Source organism: Saccostrea echinata, unplaced genomic scaffold (genome assembly GCF_033153115.1).
Source record: "Saccostrea echinata isolate AGI-Se365-2 ecotype Australia unplaced genomic scaffold, CSIRO_AGI_Sech_v1 ptg000017l, whole genome shotgun sequence".
NCBI classification, from domain to species: domain Eukaryota; kingdom Metazoa; phylum Mollusca; class Bivalvia; order Ostreida; family Ostreidae; genus Saccostrea; species Saccostrea echinata.
Window position 1 is genome coordinate 6,443,886 of NW_026889766.1, and position 13,547 is coordinate 6,457,432.

General features: G+C 34.5%; 1 long non-coding RNA gene across 1 annotated transcript; it reads left to right on the forward strand.

Moving 5' to 3' along the window:
• The first annotated feature begins 250 nt into the window (after positions 1–250).
• Positions 251–12,758, forward strand: LOC133189362 (uncharacterized). The gene is made up of 3 exons (XR_009721447.1): positions 251–620; positions 6,038–6,209; positions 12,316–12,758. It is a non-coding gene; the product is annotated as an uncharacterized LOC133189362 (long non-coding RNA).
• Positions 12,759–13,547: the final 789 nt, after the last annotated feature.

The window sequence follows — 13,547 nt, forward strand, 5'->3', positions numbered from 1 at the left end:
ATTTGTTATCGAAGTGAACAATATTTCAAATTTTTTTTTTTTTAGAAAAGGTTGAAATCTCAAAAGTTCAAGGGGTCACAATCTTTAAATTATACCAGTACATGTATTTTTTTTAAAAAAATGTGAAAAGTTTAAACAGTACAAAAAAGATGAATGATTCAATCCCAGATGTCGGACTTGATCTCGCCCCTCCAGATAAAGCAAAATGTCTTTTAAAACTATCTAAGTTGATGCAAAGATTACGTATTATATTTTATTTCTTAACTGTTCTTGTGTGTCGAGACAAGGTCAGTTGTATTGAGAGCACTAACAAATTATATTTGCTATTGGGGTCAAAAATCAGGTGTTGAGTGATGTAGACTTTTCTTGTAATCATGGGTAAAAATAGACACATATACTGATGAAAAAAATTCAATTAAATTGTGTAATGCAGAGCAAAACTATTATTGCAGATTTTGGAGTTTTCACAACAAGAGCAAACTTAAGGTGACTTTATTCTTGAAAATGTTGGAGACTGAGAGGCAGGTGTGTATACAGACAACTCTGCATGGAATTGGAGGATACAAGTATATAACTGAATGCATTCTGTCTGGATTTCTGTATGGTGACAGAAGGCTTTGGTAAGTCAAGATTACAGTAATAGATCATAAGTAAACAATTATCATTTAAGTTCTCATTTTGAAATCTATGCTTCCATTACCATAAAAAAAAACATTCACTGACTTCATTTGCTGACCTTATGGTTATTCAGTCTTTGAAATGCACTTTTTTTGTTTTCAATCGATCTTACTTGAAAGGAAACTCCAATTAACTCTGTGCTAATTTTAGCCCTTTTTTTCAAATGAAAACCTAAGTCACTCACTGACCTATTTGCTATCTGCTTTTGTCCATCCTTCTTTAACATTTGAATATTTTTAGCTTCTTCTCTGGAACTGATGAACCAATTTCAACCAATATCTAGTATGATGAAGGGGAATAAAAATTGTGAATTTCATTATATCTGCCACCCCTGCCAAATTTGTAGCTCCAGGGTCAGCAGCTCTTATGTTTGAAGATGGAGTTGTCTATTGAATTTATATAGTGAAAATTCCTTAATATTTTTGAAAATCTTTTCTTCTCCTGGGTATTAAACAGACAGACTATTAAGGTCAGACGATACATTCCTCAAATATCTGTTTTGGTATTCCTTCGAATTATGTGGAAAATATTCAAAATTTTAATAACCTTCTGATTTCTAAACTGATTTCTAATTGTCTTTAAAAAATGAAAGACCAAAAAATGTGTTATTGGCTAATTGAGTTTTTCCAAAAGGACTTTATAGGAAAAACATCCTCTGGTATCTTGCACAAATGCCTGGTAAGGTACCTTAATTTTTTGTGAGTAAACATGTTAAAGTAGCAATACTTCAATGACAAAATCTTAGAAAAAATTATATATTATTGAGGAATGTATCGTCTGTCTTTAAATGAGCAAAGTGCCTCTTCCTGAGTTCCAAAATTATGAATTTCATGGCCCTAGGGTCAGGGGTTTTTCTTTCTCTTGCCCTTAGATTTAGTTTTGCTCAAATCATGACCCCTTTGTAGAGCGGGACCACAATGGGAAATGAAAGTTTTACAGAGGAATATATAGCTAAAGATCTTTAAACGTCTTCTCGAGAACAGCAAAACCATGGGTAGTCATATTCATATGGGAGCATCCTCAGGTAGCACTGCCACAGATTTAAGTTTGTTCAAATCATGAACCCCAGGTGTAATGGTTGAGTGGGACCACAATTTTGGATCAAAGTTTTACATAGAAAAACATAGGAAAAATCTTTAAATAAAAATTAACTGTTCAAGAAAAATAAAACCTTGGTTAGTCATATTCATATGGTTGCATCTTCAGGTAGACTCAAGTTTTTTTGTTTTTTTTTTCAATCATGATCCCTTGGGGTATAGGACTGGCATAAAAAACCTATGCAGAGTGTTTAAATGCCTTTTTAAATTAATTCTGATGTAGAATTTTTTTTTTTATTTATCAATCAGACATTCAGCTGTATAATACACTGTAGTGTACATACTGATGCATCAGTTGAAAATATTTTTCTCTCAGTATGTCATTTAAGCTCACCTGAGCTGAAAGCTCAAGTGAGCTTTTCTGATCACCCATTGTCCGTCATCCCTCTAGCTGTCTGTCCGTCAGTCTGTAAACTTTTCACATTTTCAACTTCTTCTCATGAACCACTGGACCAATTTTAACCAAAATTGGTACAAAGCATTCTTGAGTGAAGGGGAGTTTAAATTATAAGAATAAAGGGCCAAGCCCCCTTTCAAGGGGAGATAATCAAGAAAAGACAAAAATAGGGTGGGGTCATTAAAAAAACTTCTCAAGAACGACTGAACCAGAAAAGCCGAAACTTATGTGGAAGCATCCTGGGGTAGGGTAGATTCTAAATTCTTCAAATCATGACCCCCAGGGGTAGGGCGGGGTCACAATAGGGAATCCAATTTTTACATTGAAATATGTAGAAAATATCTTTAAAAATCTTCTTCTCAAGAACCACTTAGCCAGAAAAGCTGAAACTTATGTGGAAGCATCCTTGGGTAGTGTAGATTCTAAATTATACATGACCCCTAGGATAGGGCGGGGCCACAATAGGGAATCCAAGTTTTACATTGAAATATGTAGAAAATATCTTTAAAAATCTTATTTTCAAGAACCAAAAAGCTGAAACTAATGTGGAAGATTCTAAATTGTTCAAATCATGACCCCTTGGGGTAGGGCGGGGCCACAATAGGTATTACAAGGGGGGAAATCAGATGAAGAACAGCGGGGCCAAAGTTACTCAGGTTAGCATTGTGGTCCAGGGGCCTCTTGTTTTACCCTAAAAAATAAGCACTATTTATATGATGTTACCCATTGCAAAATATGTTGTTAATGATGAGGGTAACAATATTACCATGATTCATTCAGAACAGATCACTCTAACCTCCGACTTACTTCAGCCAAAATTCTTTGTGAAGATATAACCATGTTGATAAATATTGAATTATCAGAAAATTTTACAATATCTACTAATAAATGATTGATTATAATTGAGAGTAATCAATTGGTGCCAGGGATCGACATTAATGGTTGTCCAATTGCCTGAGACAAGTAAATTCTCAGTTTGGGCAAGTGAAATTGTCAAAGTACTTGTCCGATCGAGCAAGTGATTTTGTTCATGCAAATGCACATATTTATTTAGATTACATTAATTTATTAATAAAACAATAAATTGATCACTTGATTTCCGCCACGCACCTGATTGACAATGTTTCCTTGGTAGCGTTTCTGGATTATACCATTCATTTTAAAATCGGGTTCGATCGTTATTTTCCTTTGTAGTAAATACGCTCTACGTCTAACAATATTTTGTTAACTTCTTATTAGGAAATTAGATTATTTATTCACGCACAGAATATATGTACAGCGTAACATAATGTATCCTGATCAAGATAAGATTTATGTTTCGTAGCAACTACTTGTATCTTCCTTTGCTTCAGAGTTATCTCTGAAAATCACGATTCACAAAAGGATCCAACCGAAAATAATTTTTTTAAAATATGAATTTTATTACATGTATAAGGAAATTAAAAGGAAATGGTTATTGCTGCATGGCAGTGTGTGTTAGAAGGTTAAATTTACAAGTACAGTTGTATACATTTATGTACAAATGCAGCATCATTTTTTTTTTCACTGACTGGTATATATACTGATATTTGATCACATTTTTTCTTATCATAACGTTTACAGAAATTAATTTTTTGCTTATTAAGTTCTTTCCTAATTTTGGGCAACCAAGTTTTGCATTGAGACAAGTCAAAGTTTGAGATCACTTGCCCAAAGGGCAAGTGAATCTGAAAGTTAATGTCTATCCCTGGATACAGTGCCTCTGGCCTGATGTGTTATTTTTACACCGGACCGGAATGTCTGATGTCTCAGAGTTTGGTTTTGAGCTTAACTATTTCGACGCAGTCATTTCAATGTTTTTTTTTTTTATAAGTAGAAAATATACAATTCCAAATGCATAAATAAACATCATTAAGACACATGGACTGTCTACAGAATTATGTGGGAGCGATCCCTGGTAAAAGAAAAGCTGTTGGGCCTATACTTAAGAGGTTTTTCCTTTGTATTCATTGCATTAATTAAAAATTACACAGGACTGAATGTCCAGTGTGGTCCAAAAAAACTTTCGCATAGACTGACTTATAAGCTCTGAATTGAAAACAGTTTTATGCAAGAAAAAATTAAAATCTAGTTAAGGGAACTCTATATGCAGCATATCAAACATGTTTAATGTGCTTTGATTTAGAGGACTTATGAACATTATTTAGTTTCAGTACATTTATATGATGATTGATTCTTTAAATTTAGATTTGGTAGATATTTATTGAAAAAATAATTTGTATTTTTAATGTAAATGTTAAGTAAAATAATGCATTTCTCCAAAAGCCAGTAGACAGTGATAAATATTCCTCACGAGTCAAAAATGATAAATATTCCCCACAAGTCAACAATGATAATAAATATTCCCCACAAGCCCACAGTGATAAATATTCCCCACATGTCAACAATGATAAATAGTGATAAATATTCCCCATAAGTCAATAGTGATAAATATTCCCCACAAGTCAACAGGGCTAAAAAGTGAAAATTATTCCCCACAAGTCAGCAGCACAGGTACTTATGGATAGGACCCCCCCTCCCTTAGGACTTGGACTTTTTTTCAGAAATTATATTTATTACACTTTTTAATATAAATGTTAAGTTAAATAATGCATTTCTCCAAAAGCCAGTAGACAGTGATAAATATTCCTCACGAGTCAAAAATGATAAATATTCCCCACAAGTCAACAATGATAATAAATATACCCCACAAGCCCACAGTGATAAATATTCCCCACATGTCAACAATGATAAATAGTGATAAATATTCCCCATAAGTCAATAGTGATAAATATTCCCCACAAGTCAACAGGGCTAAAAAGTGAAAATTATTCCCCACAAATCAGCACCACAGGTACTTATGGATAGGACCCCCCCTCCCTTAGGACTTGGACTTTTTTTTCAGAAATTATATTTATTACACTTATTTATCAGGTGTACCATAGGAATAAATCTGTAAAACCCTAAAATAATCGTTCCACACAAAAAATACCCCACTGTACATATAAGAGAGAAATATGCCACATGTTTACGTTGTTCCCCCTGCTGGTCTTTCTGGGTTTAAAAACATGTATTGGATGTATGGTGGTGGAAAGTGTTAAAGTAGTCCCCCCCCCCCCCGCAATTTTTTTTTTAGTAATTGGTCCCCTACCGGTGCAACCGGAGGGGACTATAGGTTTTAGGTTTCCTCTGAGTCTGTCCGTCTGTCTGTCTGTCTGTCTGTCCCTCTGTCTGTCTGTCCCACTTGGTTTTCCGTACTTTTTTCCTAAACGCTTGCAGATATTGAGTGATTTTTGGTATGTGAGTGTATCTTGATGAATTACAGATAAGTTTGCATTTCGTTCCGCTTCATTGATTTTGACGGAATTACGGCCTTTTCAATTTTTAAGGGTTTTCCGCAATTTTCTTCTAAACGCTTTCAGATATTGAACTGATTTTTGTTATGTGACTTTACCTTGATAAGTTGTGGATCAAATTTGCATTTCGTCCTGCTTCCTTGATTTTTGACGGAATTATGGCATTTTCAATTCTTAACGGGAACCAGATTACACTTGGCGGTAGAGGACTAGTATTGCTAATGCAATACTCTCAGAGTGCTTGTTAATTATTAATTTGTATGTTACAAAGCAAGCAAAGATGCAGTGTTATTGGAGCTAGGTTGGGTCACATTATGAGGTCACAATTTTTCATGGAGATAAAAAAGTTTCTGAAGAACAGCAGAGCTGAAATGGCTCACGTGAGCATTGTTGTATATTAAACCTCTTTTAGATCATCTTTTATTTAAGAAGACTTCAGCTTAAGGAAGCTATTGATCTTAGGTAGAGTTGACTTCTTTTTCTCTTTGAAGATATGGGGAGAATTGGAGTGGCTAAGAATCAGATGGAGACCCAATGTCAGTTCACATGGAATACCAGGGTTTGCAAAGGAGGACATTGGAACTGGCTTAAGTATTCGAACTTCTGATGGCAGTTGATGAAAGAAGATGTCATACTTAGGGAAACATTAAATTACTTTGAATGGTAAGATTTGATTATTATACCCTGTAAAGTTCAGTATATAAACATGATATACTGTAAATCAACTTTAACTTGCCTGCAAGAAAGATCTGCAATGTTTGCAACCTTCATTACTTACTAGAAATATTTCTCATCACAAACCAATCATAAGTTGTGACAGCTATTGTATTATGGTAGAATGTTTCCTTCACTGGAAAAATTAATGCTTACTGTTGCAGATGGATTTCAGGGTAAAGAATCCTGAATAAAAATTGTCGGGAATAATAGTTGATTTACAGAATACATGATTTTGCAGTTAAACATAGGTATTTTGAATACTGATATCTCGAATACAGTGGATATGTCAGTGATTTTTAAGTCCCAATCTTTTATTATATTTAATAAGTATTTTACCCTTCAGTGCTCCAAGTTGCGACTAAAATGGTCGCATTTGCGACCAAAAATTTAAATTTGCGACTGGAAATTAAAACTAACTCGCATTATTGCGACTGAGAAAATTTGGGCTGGCGATTGTCAATTTTTATGATTGGGATCAAGATTACTTTTTTCCCAAGCTTCTCTGTCAAGAAAATGTTTGAGGACATTTCTAAAACTTTGTTAAGCGTCGCAAAGACTGAGATTACGTAATGATATGCCAGCATGCTGTACAGTCAACAGAACGGCTGTCAAAATGTTGTGTTCTTTTTAAAACCTGATCTTGTTAATGGAGCATTTGGCTAATATAGCTTGAATATCATCATGTTTTGGTGATGTGGACAACAACTGTTTAATACATAGGTTCATAAAATAAACATAACAAACAGCTGACGAAGTCAGATCTGAATAGTTCAAACTTATGCACGCATCAGTCAAACTTGCTACAATTTCATTTGAATTAATTTTAATTCTAGGATAAAACACTTGTGTTCTTCATTGCACAACCATACTGGTGGTTCTATGAACTACTATTTCATGAGTGGTTTCTTCAGCCTAGCAAATTATTAAGTCACAGTAATAAGTAATCTTTGATAAATTTTAAAAAGACATCGTAGGTACATAAATGAGTGTTGTTCCTTGCTTTTACTATATGCTACATGTAAATGTGTTTTCACAAAATGTTTTCACAATGGCGAGTGAAATATTTGTTGATTGCGACCAGAAGTTCTGAAATGGCGACCAAAAAAAAGTTTAGGTCGTCATTTAGCGACCTGGTAGGAAGTGTGACTTGGAGCACTGCCCTTAACATCTTGAATCTTCCCGATATCTCCAAGTTTTTCCACAGTTCTATGGATAGTTCGAGATAACGGGGTTTGAGTATCAGGTTTGACATTTATTTTAACAAGTACTAGACATGTCAGGCTACCTTCCATAATTTGAATTACTAACCATAAAATCACTTGCCCTGACCAAACTTCTTATAATTGTTAATTTTAATTGGTAACTTTTGAAACTATCTCTCATGCGTGTCAAGATTCTGACAGAGTAGCCATTTTGAGTCTGGTTCATTAATTGGGACATGAAAATTATGAGCCTTAAAGACATTCAACAAACTTTACTAAAATGATTATCCTAAATATTAATAAATACAGAAAGTGTTACTTGGTAAGTATTTATACCATATCAATTGATACGTTTCAACCCAGACTTGTCTACTACAGCTAAAAATATATATTATAAAAAAATTTATTGCTAAAAATAACAATTGTGTTATGAAGGGATTTCAACATACAGAGCAAAGGTTGTGCTTACATTTGTACAAATAAGATAATTTTTTTTTTTTTTACAATTTTGTATATATTTATTCAAAAGACTGAAAAGGATTTAACAGTTATCAACCTGACCAAAAGGTCTAGTTCACATACATTGCACACAACCATACCATTCATTTAACCAAGTTGGTCTGACGTGCCTTAGTGTTAAACCCTGACTGTATTGTTATTTTTTTTAGCAAGATCGCAAAGTTCTTCATTTCAGATTACTGGTTAGCCATTTTTGGGGGACATGTATCAGTACTATAAAGACATTTATAGATGAGTCTTTAAATACATTGCATCAGAATACATGAATATGGTTAGAACATATAGAGTTTGTCATGTCTATCTTCCGTCTTTCTGTCCTTCCGTTATGCTTTGTATTTAGAACAGTTTAAAGCTCAGTTTCAAAGAAACTATGACAGGATCTTTTTATCAAACTTCATATGCTGATACACACGGAGGAGAACTATTCAACTGCATCAACATTTCATGATCATGACCTTTCCTTTGACCTTGACTTACTTTTCTTAAATTAGTGTTTAGCTCAGTTTTAAAGAAACTATTCAAGATATTTTTACCAAACTTCATATGCTGATACATACTGATGAGAGCTATTCAACTGCATCAACATTTTTTTTTACCTTGACATTTCCTTTGACCTTGACTTCACTTTTCTTAAATTAGTATTTAGCTCAGTTTTTAAGAAACCATTCTGGACAGTGTTATCAAACTTCATATGCTGATACAAAATAAAGTAAGCTTTTGAAGGGCATCAACCTTTTTTTACTTTAACCTTTCCTTTGACCTCACTTTCTAAAATTTGTATTTTGCTTAGTTTGAAAGAAAGCATTTAAGATATTTCTACATAAGCTTATACACTTAAACAGAATTTGGTGAGAATTTATCAACTATATCTTTTTTTTTTTAGATTTCAATTTCAATTTTGAAGACCATTCACAGTAGCTCAATCAGTAGAGTGCTCGCTCCGTGATCGGGAGGTCGTGAGTTCGAATCTCGGCTGCGACTGACCTAAGTCGATAAAAAAATGGGTAGCAACTGTTCCTTTGCCATGTGATCAGCACTTTGAAGTGAAAGTTGTGGGTCCTTTGGATGAGACCTTAAAAACTGAGGCCCCGTGTCACGGCAGGCATTGGCACTATAAAGATCCCTCACAGCTCATTGGCCCTGAGTGTCGAGTAAAAGTCAAAATTCATACACTACTATTTGATAATGACCAATTGATATTTGCCCCCAAAATCAAACTTTGACAGAGAAATGCATAATTATGTTCTAAAACAGGGGGATATATTTTCATCAGCCATGACATCATATGTTAGATATGACATCAGGAAGATGACCTATAGTCAAATTTTCCATAACTTTTGTAAAATGATAATGGACTGTATCAGTGAAATATGTTAATATTGTTATGGAGCAGATTTGCACTTTTTAGCTCACCTGAGCCGAAGGCTCAAGTGAGCTTTTCTGATCACATTTTGTCTGTAGTCCGTCTGTCCGTCTGTCTGTCCGTCTGTCCGTCTGTAAACTTTTCACATTTTCGACTTCTTCTCAAGAACCACTGGGCCAATTTCAATCAAACTTGCCACAAAGTATCCTTGGGTAAAGGGGATTCAAGTTTGTTCAAATGAAGGGCCACGCCCTCTTCCAAGGGGAGATAATTAAGAATTCGTGAAAAATTAATGGCATCATTAAAAAATCTTCTTCTCAAGAACCACTATGCTTGAAAACATGAAACTTATGTGGAAGCATCCTCAGGTAGTGTAGATTCAAGTTTGTTCAAATCATGACCCCCGGGGGTAGGGTGGGGCCACAATGGGCGATCAAAGTTTTACATAGGAAATATACAGGAAAAATCTTTAAAAATCTTCTTCTCAAGAACAGCAAAGCCATACTTGGTCATATTTATATGGAAGCTTCCTCAGATAGTGTACATTCAAGTTTGTTCAAATCATGACCCCCGGGGGTCGGGTGGGGCCACAATGGGTGATCAAAGTTTTACATAGGAATATATAGGAAAAATCTTCAAAAATCTTCTTCTCAAGAACAGCAAAGCCATGATTGGTCATATTTACTTGGAAACATCCTCAGGTAGTGTAGATTCAAGTTTGTTCAAATCATGACCCCCGGTGGTAGGGTGGGGCCACAATGGGCGATCAAAGTTTTACATAGGAATATATAGGAAAAATCTTTAAAAATCTTCTTCTCAAGAACAGCAAAGCCATGATTGGTCATATTTACATGGAAGCATCCTCAGGTAGTGTAGATTCAAATTTGTTCAAATCATGACCCCCGGGGGTCGGGTGGGGCCACAATGGGCGATCAAAGTTTTGCATAGGAATATATAGGAAAAATCTTTAAAAATCTTCTTCTCAAGAACAACAAAGCCATCATTGGTCATATTTATATGGTAGCATCCTCAGGTAGTGTAGATTCAAGTTTGTTCAACTCATGACCCCCGGGGGTCGGGTGGGACCACAATGGGCGATCAAAGTTTTACATAGGAATATATAGGAAAAATCTTTAAAAATCTTCTTCTCAAGAACAGCAAAGCCATGATTGCTCATATTTACATGGAAGCATCCTCAGGTAGTGTACATTCAAATTTATTCAACTCATGACCCCCGGGGGTCGGGTGGGGCCACAATGGGCGATCAAAGTTTTACATAGGAACACATAGTAAAAATCTTCTTCTCAAGAACAGCAAAGCCATGATTGGTCATATTTATATGGTAGCATCCTCAGATAGTGTACATTCAAATTTGTTCAAATCATGACCCCCGGGGGTCGGGTGGGGCCACAATGGGCGATCAAAGTTTTACATAGGAACACATAGTAAAAATTCTAAAAAAAAAAAAAACAATTTATTAAGAATAGCAAAGCCATGATTGGTCATATTTATATGGTAGCATCCTCAGATAGTGTACATACAAATGTGCTCGAATCATGACCCCCGGGAGTCGGGTGGGGCCACAATGGGCCATCAAAGTTTTACATTGGAACACATAGTAAAAATCTTTAAAAAAACTATTTGTTAAGAATAGCAAAGCCATGATTGGTCATATTTATATGGAAGCATTCTTAGATAGTGTACATTCAAGTTTGTTCAAACATGACCCCTGTGGGTCGGGTGGGGCCACAATGGGTGATCAAAGTTTTACATAGGAATACATAGGTTAAATCTTTAAAAATCTTCTACTCAAGAACAGCAAAGCCATGATTGGTCATATTTAAATGGAAGCATCCTCAGATAATGTAGATTCAAATTTGTTCAATTCCTGACACCCCCCCCCAACCACTTTTATATTTAAACTTTTCAACCTTTCAAGATTGAAGTGATTTCTGCTTTTTCCTAGCCATAGTGCTCAGGTGAGCGATGTGGCCCCTGGGCCTCTTGTTAAATTTTAGAGTAAAAATTGAACAAATTGTGTACATTTTGTCCTCTTTCTGATAAATAACACAAAATCTAAATAATCTGTGGTGCCCTAGAAACAAAAATTGCCAATGACCTGCTTTGAAACCACGATATTTTTTGTTAATTCTGATTTTTCTGCCCCCGCCATAAAATGGGCAGGGGAATATAATGTTCCATCATTCCATCATCATTCACTTCCCATTCATTATCTCTGCAACAGTTGCACACATTCAACGCAAATTTGACATATGGATATATTTATAAATGCAGGTCAAGGTCGAATTTGGTTATGGTCCGATGATTTTTGACAGAGTTATTCCTCTTGAACTTAGAAAAAATAGAAATGTTCAGTTTCCACTCTCTTACTTTTGTAGGGATGTATATATAAGGTTGAAATTGCATGTGCAGGTATTTTACCAAAAAATACAGGTCAAGTTCAAATTTGGTCATGGTCCGATGATTTTTGACAAAGTTATCTCTCTTGAACTTAGAAAAAATTAAGAAATTAACTGCAGAGGCATTCATGGCGTTCGACACATCTAGTTCATACAATATATACAATTCAGGACATTTCAAGAAATTTTAAAAATATGACATTTAAGGGGGGGGGGGGGATTTATATAGCTCTTTTAATGTTGCATTACTAATATACCTGCGACTGGGCATTCATGTCCTATGGACATCTTTGTTGTCTTTTCATTCTGTGAGATTTATAATATTTAAGTTTCTAATATGCTTATCATTTGAATGCCTACTAAGATCATGATTTTGTAGTTGGTATTTCACAAATACTCTGTGCCATTTGACAAACTTAGAATACTGCCAAATGCAATTTACATCTCGGGTGCGGGGTGTGCAATTACAAAAATTGGCAATTAGTTGTATTTTTTGCTGATATTTCCTACATTGCTTTAAATGCTCATGACCAATGCTTTCTTTTCAGATATTACCTAAAAACATCAAACAACAGGGGAAAAAAGAGGACTGCCTATTTCCGATTTATCTTTACATAACAACACCCAAAGCACTACCATCAAAAAATTAAAATCAATATATAGGAAGAAAAAATGAAGACATTGATTAAAAGAAAAGAAGTTCAAAGAGTTTCGAATATTATGTCAAGTTGTCAACGACAACACAGATCTGGAAATGGATTTTCTTGCCTAATAATTATATTAAATGCATGTTCATGCATGACTTTTGTTCCAACTGTGTTCCCTGTATCACAATTCCTCCATCATGTATACATGTAGAGCAAGGGCAATGTTAAAAAACCATCACATCTTGTGTAACACCAACAAAACAGCTTTTTATTGTTTGGACATTAAATGCTTATGATTATACTTAAAATTGCAAGAAAAAGGACTGTACCTGTGTAAAGTACAATGCAGCAATTTACAAAAAAAAAGATTGTCCAACAATATTTTTGTCTCTGTTATTTGTGTTGTACTGGTATACACTTATGTATTGGAGCATGAGAAATAAAAAAAAATATTTCTTGATTTAAAGATGAAGAAAGTTTGGGAAAGTCTTGGAATTAGTGTTTGAAAGGTATATATATAAACTATGTTGTGTATAAATCTTTATATACTTTTGTTAAATCAGAGTGCATATTTCTTTAGATAAGTAAAGAAGTTAAATAGAGCAATTTATCAAATAATCATTCAATAAGTAATGCATTCATTTAATAGGTTCATTAATGTTAAGCACTTTGATAGAAACAGTTGTAAAGGAATATTTTTTCATATATTGAGAATTTAAAGAATTTTTAAATCAGTCAGTGAAAATAATTCCTTATCTTTATACAGTCATGTATGTACAAATGTTTTCACGATGAAATGACTATGCAAAGAATGGAATAAAACATGTCACTGTCTTGAATTGTTTACTTTATGCATTCACGAATATCAATGTTGGCCTGTGTGGAAGGAGAAAGGTTCATGAAATTATAGTATCCTTAAGGAGTATATACAGTACTTTAAAATATTCAGCAGAATTTCTTTACTTGCATGTTGCCAGACATTATTAATTAATTAGGGCTCCGCTCTGCGGGCGCCCTATAGTAATCAGTCTGTCTGTCCGTCCGTCCGAGATCTCTTGTCCACAGCATATCTTCTATCTCCTTGGCCCAATCTGGCTCATACTTCACCCACAGAGTGTCTTTGGGTAAAGGGT